The sequence below is a fragment of the Ochotona curzoniae genome, unplaced genomic scaffold (genome assembly GCF_017591425.1).
Source record: "Ochotona curzoniae isolate NIBS_2020 unplaced genomic scaffold, NIBS_Ocur_1.0 contig_1399, whole genome shotgun sequence".
Classification (NCBI taxonomy): Eukaryota; Metazoa; Chordata; class Mammalia; order Lagomorpha; family Ochotonidae; genus Ochotona; species Ochotona curzoniae.
Window position 1 is genome coordinate 228,062 of NW_024465071.1, and position 16,787 is coordinate 244,848.

The 16,787-nt window shown below is 40.4% G+C and overlaps 1 long non-coding RNA gene across 3 annotated transcripts in view; it reads left to right on the forward strand.

Moving 5' to 3' along the window:
- The first annotated feature begins 1,714 nt into the window (after window positions 1-1,714).
- Window positions 1,715-16,787, forward strand: part of LOC121146939 — a 39,277-nt gene continuing 24,204 nt past the window's right edge. The window contains exons 1-2 of one of the 3 annotated variants that reach the window (XR_005882311.1): window positions 1,715-1,757; window positions 3,370-3,467. This is a non-coding gene — a long non-coding RNA (uncharacterized LOC121146939). Of the gene's footprint in view, window positions 3,468-16,787 lie in introns of all 3 variants that reach the window. The other 2 variants (XR_005882303.1, XR_005882309.1) reach the window with 2 other exon arrangements.

A 16,787-nucleotide genomic window follows, 5' to 3' on the forward strand; every position in this document is an offset into this window, starting at 1 on the left:
GGAGGTAAAAGACTCAAAATTCCTCTGTGCTGGTCCAGCTATTTTTCCTCCCTTTGTTATCACCCATCTACCAGGATTAGCCTCTGATTTCCTTCCTCTGATCTCTTCCTCCATCTTATAGAGATGCACAATCATAGCTAGAATCGGAGGGGAGTTTTTTAGGGATAGGTATGTGATAATATGGGTTAAAGATACCGCAAGCTCAAGATATTTTATTATTCTGTGTATTATCAAATACTGTTTGAAAGAATCAAAGCACGAGGGTTTGCGGGTCATGGAGATAAGGGCGACAGAGAATCAGATTGGCTGTACTATGTGAGCTGTGTTCATGTTGACTGTTGGAGTTTCCAGTGTGTGCTTCCACTGTGAGCGCCAGAGACACTTTTCCTTCTTCAGGGTCTGTCGTCATAGAAAGAGTCCTTGGGCTTGGGAATACCAGAGGAGCTCTCTGCAGGGGGAGGCCCTCTGCTTGCTGACCTGCTGTTAAATAGCTCACTGAAACAGGGCTCCTGTTTGGAGTTTTACATTGACTTATGTATGTAGCCGGAACAGCCTTGGGAAGTCAGGTGCCTGATGCTTCTATTCCTGCTGCCCCTTCCTGGCTCCCTGTACGGTCATGGGACTGAGGTTTGTGTTGGGCAGGACATACTGACCAATCGTGGAGCACCCAATTCTGCTGTCCCTGTCCTGTCCTACCCCTATCCTGTCCCAAAGGTGTGTGGGAGGAGGAATGGAGACAGTGAAGTTGAGATGCAAGCCCAAACGCCAGAATCACGGTGAAGAAGGACTTGGAGATAGAGTTCGGGGAGAGATGCCTGACAAGTGGGGTCTGCAGCCCAGGCTTGTAGAAGGGACCTGCAAGAGTGTGCTTCTTTTCCTCCCTCCCTCCCTCCCTTCCTTCCTTCCTTCCTTCCTCCCTCCCTTCCTCCCTCCCTTCCTCCCTCCCTTCCTTCCTTCCTTCCTTCCTTCCTTCCTTCCTTCCTTCCTTCCTTCCTTCCTTCCTTCCTTCCTCCTCGCCTCTCTTCTCTTTCTTTCCTTTCTTTCCTTCCTTCCTTTCTTCCTTTTTCTTCCTTTCCTCCTTTTCTTTCTTCTTCCTTCCTTCCTTTCTTCCTTCCTTCCTCCCTTCCTCCCTCCCTCCCTTCTTCCCTTTCCTTTCCTTTCCTTCCTTTCCCTCTCCTGCCCTCCCCTTCCTTCCTTCCTTCCTTCCTTTCTTTCTCTACCTCTCTCTCTTTTCTCTCCTTCCTTCCTTTCTTTCTTCCTTTCCTTCTTTACTTCTTTCTTTCTTTCTCCTTCCTTCCTTCTTTTCTTTTCTTTTCTTTTTTCTTTTCCTTCCTTCCTTCCTTCCTTCCTTCCTTCCTTCCTTCCTTCCTTCCTTCCTTCCTTCCTTCCTTTCTTTCTTATTGGAAAATGCTGCTTCTTCCTCCTAACTCCTCAACTTGCTATGGGTCTTTTTTATTTTTTTAAATTTTATTGATTTTTAAGGATTTATCTTTTTTATTGGAAACGCAGATCTACATTGAGGAGGAGATACAGAGAGAAAGATCTTCCTTCCGCTGGACAACTGGCCGCCAGGGCCTGAGCTAAGCTGATCTGAATGCAGGAGCCAGAAACATCTTCCGTATCTCCCTGTGGCTACAGAATCTCAAAGCGTAGGGCCATCCTCCGCTGCCTTCTCAGGCAACAAAGTGAGAGCTGAATGAGAAGTGGGGCTGCCAGGACATGATGCGGAGCCCATATGAGATTGTGGCACTTGCAAGGTAAGGATTTGTCCACTAGGCTATCACACTGGGCCCTGGTGTGGATGTTTCTAACTGTTGTTTTCATGTGAAGAGAACACTTTATTACAAATCTTTATTATGAGAAGTTAAGTGGTGTGTGTGGGACAGAGCTGGCGTTATGGCTCTTGACCAGTATAGATCTCACGCTTTTGAAGATTTAATGGAATTTGATAACAGGAAATGCCCCCTGGAGTTGATATAGTGCACTCCTGTGAGCTGCAGTTTCTTTGAGATAATGTGGCTACTCGTTGGAGCACTGCTTCATGTCAGAGGTTGATTTGTGGTGGCGGATGACACTGTGACGTGAGCACAGGGCATCGATCAGCCTGATCATGAGTCGATGTGAGGTGCTCTGCTGAGTTAGTTTAGGCTCACAAGCAGATGTGCTGAGGACCCACCGTGTCCCAGGCATCAGCTGGGATGCTGTCCTGTTATCGTTATGAACACCAGTATCTTGCAATTTGTGCCAATCTATGTGGAACACTTCCCAAGTCCTGCCTGAATGAAGAACTGCTATTATTATAGACTGCAAGATAAGTGATAGTTATGAGGCATAATAAGGAGGACAGTTACCAGCCCTTTGATACTGAACTATCTAAAAGAAAAAAAATGGGGCTATGTTGGAGTTTTGCATATTTTTGCTTATTTAGTTCTTAAAGGAAACCTTCTACTTAAGATCCAATTGCCTAATTTCAATGAAGAATTGTGTTTTACAAAGCTTTTGGATGCTTTTATAAAGTAAGGGTTGCTGAAACACCAAGTGAAGATGTGGTAATAAAACATCTCAATTTTCCAGAGAGACCTTTTCTACTGCCTAAGGAATCCCTCCGCTCTGGGCAGCAGACGCGGCCCCGGGTCGTCTCATCACCACAGCGGCAGCTTGCTGCAGCAAGGCTCTGGTCCTTAGGGTTCAGTGGCCATGGCACAGGTCTGAGCAAGGTTCACACCCATCTGAGGCTGCCTGCTCACGACTCAGGAGGTTGAGAGCGCACCGCTACATGATTCAGCTCTCTCTTCCTCTGAGTTTTTTTTTTAACATGTACTTGTACATTTTACATTTTGGAATGGTGTTGAGAAGGTATTTTAATGTTTAAGGTATAATTGTACACTGCAGGAGTAAGGAAAACTGAGAGACACCCTGCAGTGCTTCCTGTCCCCTCCACCTAGTGGCTGCATGCAAGCCACAGTGGGTAGAAAGAGTGGACTAGCAGTCCCTGTGCTGGCATGAGACACAGGACAGGACAGTGGAGACATCTGCTTAAGTAACAGTCATGCAGTCATGTCATACTCTGCTCTAAATCGTTAAAATGTAGAAATTCACTGCGATTTTGAAAGTTAAAAGAAATGATCATACTCATGGACACCAGGAAGATTACAGGAAATTAGGAAAAACTAGCAATGATCAGTCGAAACTTCAAATCAAAATAATATGAAATACATAAAAATGAAAAGATAAAAAGATGGGAGAAGAGGAAGAATGACGTATACATCAAGAAAATCTATATACTTGTGTGTGGAGAAAATGATTGCATGTTATCTAAAGGAATTCCAACTCAAAGTACATATGTGTTTTTTTTTCAATGAGTGAAAGGCACAAAACTATGAAGACATCAGTTTTCCGGGCTGGACCATTATATTCAATACAATCCCGTTAAAATCTCAGCAAAGTATGCGGCATACACATACTAGGTAAGATCAAATGGGGAATCTACAGTTCCTTATTTCATGTGTTATTATAAAGCTGTAATAATTAGGAGATAGTGAAGAATAGATATGGAGGTAAAGGGAGCAGCAAAAAGAGAGTTAGGTAATTATTTAGCTGTTTGTTTGCAACAGGTAATTCCTTGCAGAATGTGTAGTCTTTCCAAAAAATGATAATGGTACAGATTGATAAATATGTTTAAGAAAAATAGGCTCTCTTACCTGACATACAGTCTTTCTTAACATACTTACTGAACATCTATGTAAATTTTTTTAAAAAGTTAATTCTAGTAGAACATATAGGAGAAAAGTTCTAAAAATACAATGATTCTTTTTACATAACATTAATGCATGACTCAGAAAACATAATGTGAACATAATGTGAAAAATGCCCTGTGTTCAAAACAGGTTGTTCAAACAATAGAAAATACATCCCTATTCAAAGATATTATATGCAAAACATGTATCTACAGAAGCTAAAGGCAGAAATTCTCAATAATTTGTGAAACTCAACAATAAGGTGATAAATTTTCCAACCTAAACTGAATAAGTAAATGCAGAATTATTTTTATACTGAATATCAGACAAATTAGAAATAACCAAATAAATTTTGCTAAACTTGGGAATTATGAGATGAATGAGTTGTGCACTAATAAAATGCAGATTAAAACTGATATAGATGTACTACGCATCTCTAAGATGTTACAATACGTGTATATGGCTTTGCCTATGGTTTGAAAGAATATTAAAATATCTAAAAATCTCATTGTTTTTTCAGAATGTTTAAAGGCATTTTTTAAAGCATCTGGATGTGTTGTGATAAAGTCTACAATAATCAGTTCAGTTCTGCCTGGTTCTTCCTATATTGTCTATCTAACTGGTGTGAAACTATTATGTGCATTAATCCAGTATTGAAATATATGCAACGTACTTATGCATTTCTGGCTAAAACCTGTGTGAACCCAAGGTGTCCTTTCGTAGGTGAGTGGATAACTACTGTCACGGTGGTAGGGAACCTTGAGGCAGGTCAGATGAGGACACGGAAGCCCTTGAAGTGCAGAAATTGGATACAGGGAAACAAGAAAAAAGCCATGGCATAGAGTCAGGGGTTTCCAGAGAAGAGATGTTGGCCACAGGTAAACAGCACAGAAGCAGCTAAGGGAATCCATGGCTTTATGCAAAGGGCATTGTGGTGACCAAATGCTGTACCAAGCTTAAAACTCAGATTAGCAAAGCCAACCTAGATTGTGGACAAAGTCACTGTAGAGAGAAGAGATGGTGACCCGGGATTGGCTTTGAAGAGTTAGTATAAATCTTGGAAGGTTTTTTTTTTTTTTACATAAACATAAGGGTAAATATTGGTCACATCAGATGGTCAAATCAGAGGTAATGCTTGGGTTCCCAACACAAGTAACATTTGAGAGAGCTACAGGACAGTGGGCTGGACACAGTTGGAAGCAGATGGGGCATGCAGGTGATAGGATTTTCTGAAGGGAAAGAATGCAGGCAGAGCTTTGCAAAAGCATATTGCGTTGTGGATATTTTAGAAGCCTGAAATGCAGTCAGTTTTGCCTTATTCTCAGGAACTAAAATGAATGATAAGATAGAATCTGCAGTAAAATGTGTAGGTAAAAATAGTAAGAGGTGGGCCCAGTGTGATAGCCTTCTGGCTAAAGTCCTAGCATTGTAAGAGCCAGGATCCCATGTGGGTGCTGGTTCATGTCCCTGCTGCTCTTCTTCCCATCCAGCTCCCTCCCTGTGACCTGGGAGGGCAGGAAAGGACAGCCCAAAGCCTTGGGATCCTGAACTCACATGAATTACCCAGAGCAGGTCCCGGATCCTGGCTTCGGATTGGCTCAGTTCTGGCCGTTGTGACCACTTGGGGAGTGAATCAGTGGATAGAAGAGAAAGGTCTTCTTGTATCCTTCTCTCTGTAAATCTGCCTTAGCAAAAAATAAATAAATAGGGCCTGACGCAGTGGCGCAAGTGGTTAAGGTCCTTGCCTAGCACGCCCAGGATCCCATATGGGCGCCGGTTCTAATCCCGGCAGCCTCGCTTCCTTTCCAGCTCCCTGCCTGTGGCCTGGGAAAGCAGTCGAGGACGGCCCAAAGTTTTGGGACCCTGCACCCGCGTGGGAGACCCGGAAGAGGCTCCTGGCTTCGGATTGGCATAGTATCGGCCCGTTGCGCTCACTTGGGGAGTGAATCATTGGATGGAAGATCTTCCTCTCTGTCTCTCCTCTCTGTATATCCGCCTTTCCAATAAAAAAATAATAAAAATAAATCTTTAAAAATAAATAAATAAATAAATAAATCTTGAAAAAATATTAATAACAGGTACCAATGAAATAACTCAGAACTATGCAAAAGAAGAAAACAAGGAAAACATTTCGATAAAATATTAACAAGATTAATAGAAACCAGTATGATTTGTTAACACAAAAAAAGTTATATAACAGTAGCAGATTTAGAAATATAAATAATTTCTTACAAAGCTTATACATTTTGACGAGATGTTAAAATAAATCTCTGAGGTACTTCAGGAGTAAGATGGTTTAAAAGAGCAAAGCACACAGTTTTGGAAGTCAACTTACCAAAGCACAAATACGTAGTAATTTACAAAACTAATATAAACTGTGAAAGTTGAACCTGTATTTGAAAAATCGAAACAAGCATTGAACAAATAAATTACACACACACAATAGTTCAGGTCCAGACTTCTAGAACATCCCAAATTTTAAGGGAAAAAAATCAGTTTTGCAGACTCACACAGAGTGTCAATAAACAGAATATTTTTGAATTTTTTTTTAAGATTTATCCATTTTATTGGAAGAGCAGATTACATTTACAGAGATGACACTCGGAACGATCTTCCATCCACTGGTTCACTCCCCAAATGGCTGCAAAGACCAGGGCTATCACAGTTGGGAGCCAGGGGGCCGAAGGCTCTTGCCATCCTCTGCTACTTTTCCAGGCCATAAACAGGGATCTGAATGGGAAGTGGAGCAGCCGGGACATGAACCAACGCCCACATGGGATCCCAGTGTTTGCATGGTGAGGATTTAGCCATTTAGCCTTTGTGCCGGGTCCTTGAATTTCTTACTCCAGCATTATATTGATAATGCCAGTCCAGGATATGAAATAAACAGATTACTCTTTTATAAAGAGGAAAATATTTTATGTAAAATATTCATAATCCAAGTGCAAAAGACAGTAGATACATATGAGAATATGAGGAGACTCAGAGATAGTTAATATTCCAAGAAAAATTAAGTTATTCATTTGAATTTAAATACAAAAATAAACAATTTAGATGAGATTAAAAACATTTAGTAAAAGTGAGACATTTAGTCACAAATGAGAAAATTATTAAAATACTAAGAAATAGTTACTCTTTCTTTTTAAAAAATTTTTTGATTTTACGATGCAATGTAATAGGCATTGGGTTTCCCTTCCCCCACACTGTTCTCCTCTCCAGCCTTTCACTAGGTGTCTTCCGAGTACCCTCAGAAGTCCATCACACCACCGTCAGGGGGTCTCCCAACAATGTGGGGGCTTGTCTTGTTTCACTGTAAGTCCATTCTTGTATTGCAAGTATGGGGATATACTTCTCTCTGTTTCTGTCTGTGGACATATTGCCGCTGCACTTCCATTTTACCTTCCCTTAGTACAGTGTTCCTCAGGTGGAGAGGGAAAAAAAAAGGAAAAAAAATTCAGTAAAATTAAATAGTGAGCCTTCTCTCCATGGTGTTCTCGAACTCGTAGCAGGGGTATCGATGTGATGGTAGGGTGGCGCAAAAGAATGTCCAACATCTTCCTGTAGGAATTAATGCTAGCATATGACCTGTGTGGTTCAGATGGGAGTGCAGTACAAACTAGATCACGTTACCCCTGCGTAGTAGCACTAACAATGATAAGAGGGCTGTTAACCTCAGGTGATCATATGCCATCCATCTGTCATTGATTATTGATTCATAGGTTACATCTCAATATCTTATTGTAATAAGATAAATTGTGTAATATAGACAGTTTGGAGGTGCAATAATGTACAATTTACAGATGCTATTTTTAGATTTGACATTGTATTATCTTATATTAAGGCAAACATGATCTCTGACCTATTAGGATTGGCTCATTTCCCTTAGCGTAATATTTTCCAGTTGGTCCCATTTGGTCACCAACAAATGTATTTTGTTATCTTAAATAGCTGACTAGTATTCCATAGAGTAGATGAGCCATAGTTTCCTTATCCAGTCTTCTGTAGATGGGCATTTTGGTTGCTTCCGAGTTTTTGTGATTACTGATTATGCTGCTGTAAACATAAGGGTGCATGTTGCTTTCTTGTGTAACAGGTGTTTTGGATATATTACTTGAAGTACTATTGCTGGGTCATGTGGTATGTAGATTTTGAGTTGTCTGAGTATTCTCCAAACTGCTTACCATAGAGGCTGCCCCCGCCTGCAGTCCCTCCGGCAGTGGAGTAGGGTTCCCTTTTACTCGCATCCTCGCCAGCAAGTGTTGTTGCTCTTTTATACTGAAGAGTCTCTGCAACGAATAACGTAATTAACACACAATATTGAAAGCTTTTTTTCTGCAAACAGGCCTCTTGTTATCTGTCTTCAACGATGCTCTGGAGTTGAAGTCAGAGAAATTGGACAGCAAAGAGTAAATGTTGGTAGAAAGAAAGAGCCAATCCCTATAGATCAGAGAGCATATGTTTGCCTTGATATAATATGATATCAAATCTAAAAATAGTATCTGTAAATTGTATATTATTGCACCTCCCAACTGTCTGTAGTACACAGCAAAATTCAATAAATGTGAGGGACCTTAGCACATTCAGAGCTCATCTAACTTAATCCAAAACCAGAAACTGTTGAGAGAATTAAGCAAGATATCCAGGTACAAGAGCAAATAATACAATCAAGTGGGTTAGTCTGTATCAGAAAAAAAAGTGAAAACAAGTTTTAAAGAATAAAATACAGACTAGTAAATGCATAGCTATGATAAATATTAAGATTAAAAATACTAAGGCAAGTGACAAACAGAAAAGTAACTGAAGATTTTGGCAAAACCGCTCAGAATCTGTTAGCATTTGGTAGATTGTTACTCATGTAAGTAAGATAATTCCAAGTTCCGGGTCATAGGATCCTAGCAGAAACCAACCTGTTGGGAACAGCTGTCTGGAGAGGTGAGGACATCAAGGAGGCAACAGCACCCTCTACTGTCAGGAGAGTCAAACTTCAAGCAAAGGAGCCCCCATTTTTGACCCAACCTGTATTTTCCTCATCTTGTGCCAACCCCAGGTTACCATCCCCATGCTAGTGTTAATTCTGGTTTGCATATTCTCTGGTGTCAAATGCTTATGGCCTGTGTAAGCTGTCCAACCATGAGCCGACAAGCACCAACCATTCAGAAGAAGCGTGTGGGATCTTTGCTGTTACCGGGCCTGTTTCTCTTGTGATAGCCACCTGCTGATTCACCTTGCGCTTTCTTCATCACAGGAGCCATCAGATGGATGCCGAAACAGTTTGGAAGTTGCAAAATGTTGAGTGTGTGGGGCCAGTAATCATCAGCACCCTACAGGGTGTAAGCTGGGCCAGGAGTGAGGATTCTGGGTTTCTTACCTCGTTTCTGCCTTCGTTGAGTTTGATTCAACCCTGGGACCCCAAATCTTGCCAAATCTGTGAAGACTAAAGAGTGCTCTGATCTGTGGGGTCCTCAGTGACTCTAGCTCCAGGTTCCCATTAGTTGTGTCCCAGACCTCAGCATTGTTCTTCTGTTGCTAATACAATATCATAGACTGGGTGAATAATAATAATAATATAATAGTAATAAAGACGTTACGGCTAAGGACTTGGATGAGGGAGAGTATTAGTGATGGCCTTACTGTTTGCTAAAGTTGGGGCATCACAGGGACGACTCAGAATGATTCTGGAATCGTTTCCTCTAAGTTTGTGGCACAGTTTGAAGGATTGGTGTTGATTGTTTTTGGAAAGTTTGATGGGATTTAGTCATTTAGACATCGGCTATTGACCTTTTGTTTGGAAACTTTTTATTCCTTCTTGAAGTGGGAAAATCATACTACTAATAGTTGCCTATTCTTAAATCATTTCTCTGTTTCTTCGAAATACGTTCATATAATTATTAGGGATCATGATTTTGCACACTGCCTCAGTGATAGAAGCTCTAGTAATTAAACTGCAATGAATAAAGGAACAAACGGTGGGAATTTGTAGAGGTAAATCATCCATGTGTTAAATGTGGAGGGAGAGGTGCCAGAGAACAGGCCTGCCAACGACTCACAGGGATTGCACTCTGAGATTAGTCTATTTAAAGACTGATTTGAAAGACCAGGCAACAGAGAGTTTATGTGTCTGCTGGTGCATTTCTAAAACAACTGCAAGAACTAGAAACCGGTTAACTCCACTTGAGTTTCCAGGCGATGGAAGCTTTATGTTCGTATACAAATACCTTAAGACCTGTCTCTAGTACGTATATCATTGCAATATATACATTAGAAAAATTTTTCTATCATGGAATATATTACCAATTATTTTGAGCAAACAGCTTTTTCAAGGGTCAGGGAGGAATGAACCCCTATACCTCTAAAAGTGTATCATGGAAAATAATAAATTTTCAAGAAGGGTTAGACATGAGTTTCCATAGGATATTGCTTTTTAATGTAAGCATCTTAAGGAAAAGTAGTAGTTCTTTTCCTTTAAACAAGCATGTTTAACTACAATGTGATGATCAGCACTGAAAGTGAAAATAAATTTAAAATCTTTATGAAGTGCTCGGTCCACATTTCAATTTCTGCATTATCAGAATGTTCATTTAAGTGTGGATTTGTGAAGCTAATTTTCAAGTATCAGAATTCTGTGGTTATTATATATATATATATGCACATGGATAGAGAAGAATTATGTATTACACTTGGTTTCTAGGCAATGAGGCTACATACTGAGGCAATACACATGTCATTCTGATTTCCTGATTGAGGGGTATAAAGTCTTGTGGGAAGTGGTGTGTCTTTCCTCCCCTGATATTGTCAACACAGAATCATGGTTTGGGCTTTTCCCCATTGTTTCTGAGCAGGCATTTCTGCCCTTGCCTTCCCTATTTGCCCGCAAAATCCCAGGTCTGGAGCTCAGTGCCGTTCAGTGGACTTTAAATAGATTCTGCGCTCTTGAAGTTTGGTTCCAGAGATGAATAAGCATCTTTTTGTTTGTTTAAAAATTTTATTTATTTTAATTGGAAAATCAAATATACAGAGAGGAGGAGAGACAGACAGGAAGATCTTCCGTCTGATGGTTCACTCCCCAAGCTGCAGCAATGGCTGGAGCTGAGCCAATCCAAAGCCAGGAACCAGGATCCTATTTCGGGTCTTCCACGCGGGTGCAGGGTCCCAAGGCTTTGGGCAGTCCTTGACTGCTTTCCCGGGCCACAAGCAGGGAGCTGGATGGGAAGCGGGGCTGCTGGGATTAGAACTAATGCCCATATGTGATCCTGGTGCGTGCAAGGCGAGGACTTCAACCACTTAGCTATCATGCCTGGTCCGAAGAAGCATCTTATAGGCCTGGAGCCTTGGGTCATGAGATGTGTTTTCACCGCTTACTGGCTTACTGGAGGAGACAATTTTCCGGTTATCAGGTAGGTGATTTCTCGCATTGAAGAGTGAGCCACACGCTTCAGTCTGTGAAGGAGGCCCCGGTGGCATTGAACTCTCAGACCTTAGCTCATGAAAGGGGAACAGTGAACTGTATTCCAGTGATTATTTTGCCAGGGGAAGGACTTTGTCAGAAGGTTAGGGTGTATTTCTAGATGTGCAACAGTTGGATTAAAAGCTGCACAAATGTTTTGATGAAGCCAAGATTGCAATAGGGCATGGGGAATCTCAGACTACAGGAGCTGTGACATGTACAGTCTGAGTTGAGTTTGTGATTGGACAATGAAGGACCCTGGTAGTGATCAATGTGGTATAGGTTTATCCATCTGTAGCGTAATTCACAGCACCAGTGAGATACCTCAGATCTGGGTGTTGCTGGGAGATTTACATGAATCTTGTAAAGGGAGATGAGAGAATTGAGAAGCATAGAAAAGGACCCAGGAAATTTAACTTGTTAGAAGAGTTTTGAGGATGTTACAGGTGGTGGTGTTACCTGCATTAAATGACTGATGGTATAATGTAATACCTGGGGATTTCTTATTGCACCCTGTCACACTCACATTACTTCGTGCTACCCTCATTGTTTCCAGATTTGGAACTCTCATAAGCAGTCTTTCACCATATTTGGTGTCCAGAGTTGTGCTGAGGCACCTTGTATCCTGATAGTTCTTCTTAGTAGCAGCAGAAACACTGCCAATATGAAACAGTGCATTTTGAAGAGTAAGCATGTTGACAAGGGTCAAGTCATTAATAGATGTTAGGCACCCGGATTTTTTTGAGTACTCCTCTGCATTTTTACACAGGTGATTAATACTCATGTTTACTTTTGAGATTCTTTTGAAGAACTGAATTGAATTTAGAAGAGCATTGCTTGTAACTTAGTTTTTGAAGCATTGTTTTGAAGAGCGCACCTTGACTGTCCTTTGCCTGAGTACTGTGTGGATTGTGTGGCTTTGACAGCCTTAGAATGCGTGTTTTTGTCACTGAATATCAGTTATTTATCTTGGACTATCATAAGTGCCACAGGAATTTACTTTGAGTCCGTTTCCAAGTATTGAAATGATAATCACAGTTAACTGCTTTTAGGTTATTAATGCAAAGAAAACAGATACAGATACGTGTATATCTAAAACGCGTTATTGTGATCCCAGGTCTTCCCTTTGTGTGGCAGAACGTTGCTGAATCTCATCTGCTTGGAATTTATCATGTTTATGAGAACAGTGTGTAACTGTGAACTTCCTCTGATTGCTCTGGCTAAGAATTAAATTGGGTCTCTCCTGCTCACCAACATGTGAGCCTTTGATGTGTAATAAGTCAACAAAAAGATGAAGGTCTGTTTCCAGCTCAGCACTTCGGGATGGGCTGCATTTATATATGTCTTGTGGTAGTGTTTGCTGTTATCACAAGTGAGAGTCTAGTTATGCACCTTTTTAAATATGTAAGGCCAGGCACAGTGGCTCAATCGCTCAATGGCTCAATGGCTAAATCCTTACCTTCAACTCCATTCCCCATGCAGCTCACCGCCTGAGGCCTGGGGAAACAGTGGAGGATGGCCCCAAAGCTTGGGACCCTGCACCCGTGTGAGAGACCCAGAAGCTGCTCCTGGCTTCTGGCTTCAGGTCGGCTAAACGCCAACTGTTGTGGCCACTTCAGGACTGAACGACTAAATGGCAGATCTGTCTCTCTGTCTGCCACTCTTTGTAAATCTGTCTTTCCAATAAAAATAAATAAATCTTAAAAGAATATTTTTTGAGAGAAGGGAGCATACACACACACACACACACGAGAGAGAAATTTCTTCCGTGCACTGTTTCACTCCTCAGATGCACAGATCTGAGCCAATTTGAGCACCAAATGCTTTTCAGGTTACCACATGGGTGCAGTGCCCATGGACCTAAGCCATTCCCTCTGTTTTCCCAGGTCAGAAGCAGGCAGCTGGATCAGAAGTGGAGATTTGGGACACGAACCTGTACCCATAGTAATCATGTGCTTTGATTGGACTTGTGTTTTTAGAAACACATCACTCACAGTCTGGTGTTTTTGTGTTGTTGTTTGTTTTATTTAAAAACAATTGTTTTATGATGCAGGTCTCTTCCTCCCACTAGTTTTTCCTATATTGTTGCAGCAGTGTAGCCCTTTGACAATAGTCAGAAGTCTATCATTCTGCTATATAAGTGTATCCTGTCATTGCGGGAAGGGACAAAGACAGAGTCCAGCTTCCTATTGTCAGGATGTACTTAAGAGTTTCATTGGGAGTCCATCTTTGATTTGGAAATAGACATGCATACTGCATTGTTTCTTTACATCTGCATATGACAGTCTATAACACAGTTCCTGTAGACTGTATGTACATGCATATTTACATATATCTGTTGATCTTGTATTTTGCATGAAAGTTGTCTTAGAAAATACGATGTATTTTGGGATAGGCTTCTATCGCTGAGCGTCATGGTCAGTATTTGTGATCATTTTGTGGCAAAAGGTAGAATTTCTTTTTTTTTTTTAATGGCTGGTTAGTATTCCTTATAGTAAATATATCACCTTTTCTTTATCTGTTCCTCTTTCGTCTGGCATCTGGATTGTTTCCGTGTCTGCTTCTGTAGATTGAGCTGATGCAACTAAGAGAACAGCTTACTTTCTCATATGCAGGTTTCATTTCTTTTGGCTATATTCCCAGGATTGGGATAGCTGGCTTATGGTACATCAGTTTTCAGTTTTCAGCACTGTCCATATGGAATTCCATATTGGTTTTACAAGATTGCTTCCCACCAATAATGCAGGACAGTGACTTTCTCTCCGCATCCATGCCAATAGGTGTTCTACAGTTTTGTATGTAGGACAATCTCCCTGGATTTAGGGGGGCCCTCAGTGTGGTTTTCATTTGTATGGCCCTGATAGCTAGGGAGCCTGAACTTTTATACCTATGTCTGTTTGTCATTTGAATTTTTTTTTTTAAAATTCAATTTCTTACACCCATTTTCCACAAGGTTTTGCTGTTGGTGAGTTTCTGCAGCTCTTTGTAAATCCTGGATCTTAGTCCCTTATCACTTGTGTAGTACCCAAAGCTTTTATCTCATTCTGTTGGTTGTCCTTTTGCTTTGTTTCCTTGGCTGTGCAGAAGTTCCCTCGTTTGATGTAATCTAATTTATTTAGCTTTGACTACCCGTGTTTCTGGTGACTTTCCTGAGAAACCCTTGCCTATTCTTATATCTGGAGAGTGCTTCCTGTGTGTTTCTCTAATAATTTGATGGTTTTTGTGTGCAGATTTAGGTCATTGATCCATTTAGTGCTGATTTTTGCAGCAAGTGACAGGAGAGTCATGTTTATCAGCTCTGCAGGCGACCGCTGTGGCGATTCGCAGCATGAACCAGTGAATGGAAGATCTTTCTGTCTCCCCTCTTTGTAAATCTGCCTTTCCAATAAAAATAAACTAATCATTTTTATTTTACAAAAAGTTTTTTTTTTTTTAAATAACACCACTTGACCTTAGTTTTCTTTGAAATTTGATAAGAAATTGCCATTTAATCTTTGTGGGTTTTTTTTTTAAGATTTTATTTTATTTTTATTTTTATTGGAAAGGCGGATATACGGAGAGGAGAGACAGAGAGGAAGATCTTCGGTCTGATGATTCACTCCCCAAGTGAGTGCAACGGTCGATGCTATGCCGATCCGAAGCCAGGCTCTTCCGGGTTTCCTGCGCGGGTGCAGGGTCCCAAAGCCGGGCCCAATAGATCTTTGTTTTATGGCACTCTAGCTAGAGTGGCTTCATGTAAAGGAAAGCAAGTTCCATATATGCAAGCATTTATGATGTTACGGTAGATTAAGCCAATACAGAGTAGTATGCTAATCAGATGTTTGTTGTTTCGGGTAACTTAATAATTCCTTGATAATCTTTTTAAAATTTGTTAAAAGAATAAATTTTTAAAGTTTCAAAATTGTTAGCATGTATTTGTGTCTGTGTTTATTGCTCAAAATATGCTTGTTAGTTTTTACCTAAAAATAAATAAATTAGGCAGTGATCTAATATGCGTTGTGTTCTGTGTATGAAGTACAATGAACAAACTTGAGGGTTTTCTTAAATAGGAAATTTATTTGAAATGGTGTTTTGGGGTGCAAGAGAGATCATGTTAGACAAGTCTAGGATGTATTAAAATGTCTTTATTAGCCAAGTTTCGTGATGTCAGGGCTCAGTAGAAATTAGCAAATGAGAAGTCCACACGGCATTGCCGTGTGAACCAAAACCTTGAGAGGAACAAATAGTCATTACCGTGAAGTCCATCCATTAAACTGAGGATTTTTGTTGCAGTCTTCCCAGAAATATAAATTACCCTAACAGATGTGAAGTGAGCAATGAAGGAAACTAACACTAGGAACTAGTTTCAGGAATTGGAACTGAATAAAAAAGAACAGACTTGTCGTAATGTTAGTTAAAATTTTTGAAATTCTTAGGAATTCAAATTTGAATAAAGATCAAAATCAAACATATTTTGAAGCTTGAAATCACTGAATTGCAATAATTACATAAAATAACAAAGGTCTCACATAAACCAAGTAAACTGAATTGCAATTTGAAAACTGCTAATCAACCATTTAAAAATTAGACAAGCAAAATAACAGGTCCAGATGTAGAGAATATCTAAATATGTAAGGAAGACAGGCCACTCCCATGGTTCCAAAATCTTCCTCATGTGGAAATAAGCAAGGAGTATTTTAGTTTCTTATGGAAAGCCAGCATTACATGATTATGATACAAGTTTATCAAGATTTGGAATATGATTCAAGAAAAGCCATCCCAAATTATACATACAAATATTCTTTTTGAAAAGATTTACTTATTTTTTATTGGAAAGCAAGATATACCCAGAGAAGGAGAGAGAGGAAGCTATTATATCTGCTGACTCACACGCCAGTGTCTGCAATGACTGGAGCTGAGCCAATCCAAAGCCAGGAACCAGGAGCCTCCCCCAGGACTCTCCCATGGGCGCAGGGTCCCAACACTTTGGGCTGTCCTTCACTGCCTTCCCAAGCCTCAAGCAGAGAGCTGGATGGGAACCTGGGTTCCCAGGATTAAAGCCAGTACCCATATGGGATCCTGGCATGTTTAAGTCAAGGACTTTAGCCGCTAGGCTCTAGCTCAGGGCCCTAGGTACTTCTTTTTACTTTACTTCTTTTATAAGAAATGAAATAACATGAAAACAATAGATCAAATAACCAAGATACAATAAAAAAGAACAGGTGGTTAACCTTAATTTTTTTTCTCAGTTGAGCTGATTTTTAAAAATTTTATTTTGAATTTTATGATATAATTCTGTAGAGTCTGGGATTCCCCCCACCCACCCAAATTCCCACTCCTGGACTGATTTTCCCCATATTGTTACAATGATATAGTCCTTCATAGGAATTGTAATTCCATCAGTCTGTTATTTAAGTGTGTTCTGACGTTGCATGCACAGAAAATGTCGGACAGTCCAGCATTGCATTGTCTAGATGTGTCCAACAGTTTCATTGGGAAAAGAAAAACATGTAAACAATGCTCTCAGAAGCTATTGCCTGATCCTCAACCCTTCCCACCCTGGTCAACTTATAAACATCAAAAATAAAATTAACAAAGAAAAAGAGTACTTACAAGGTGGAATTATG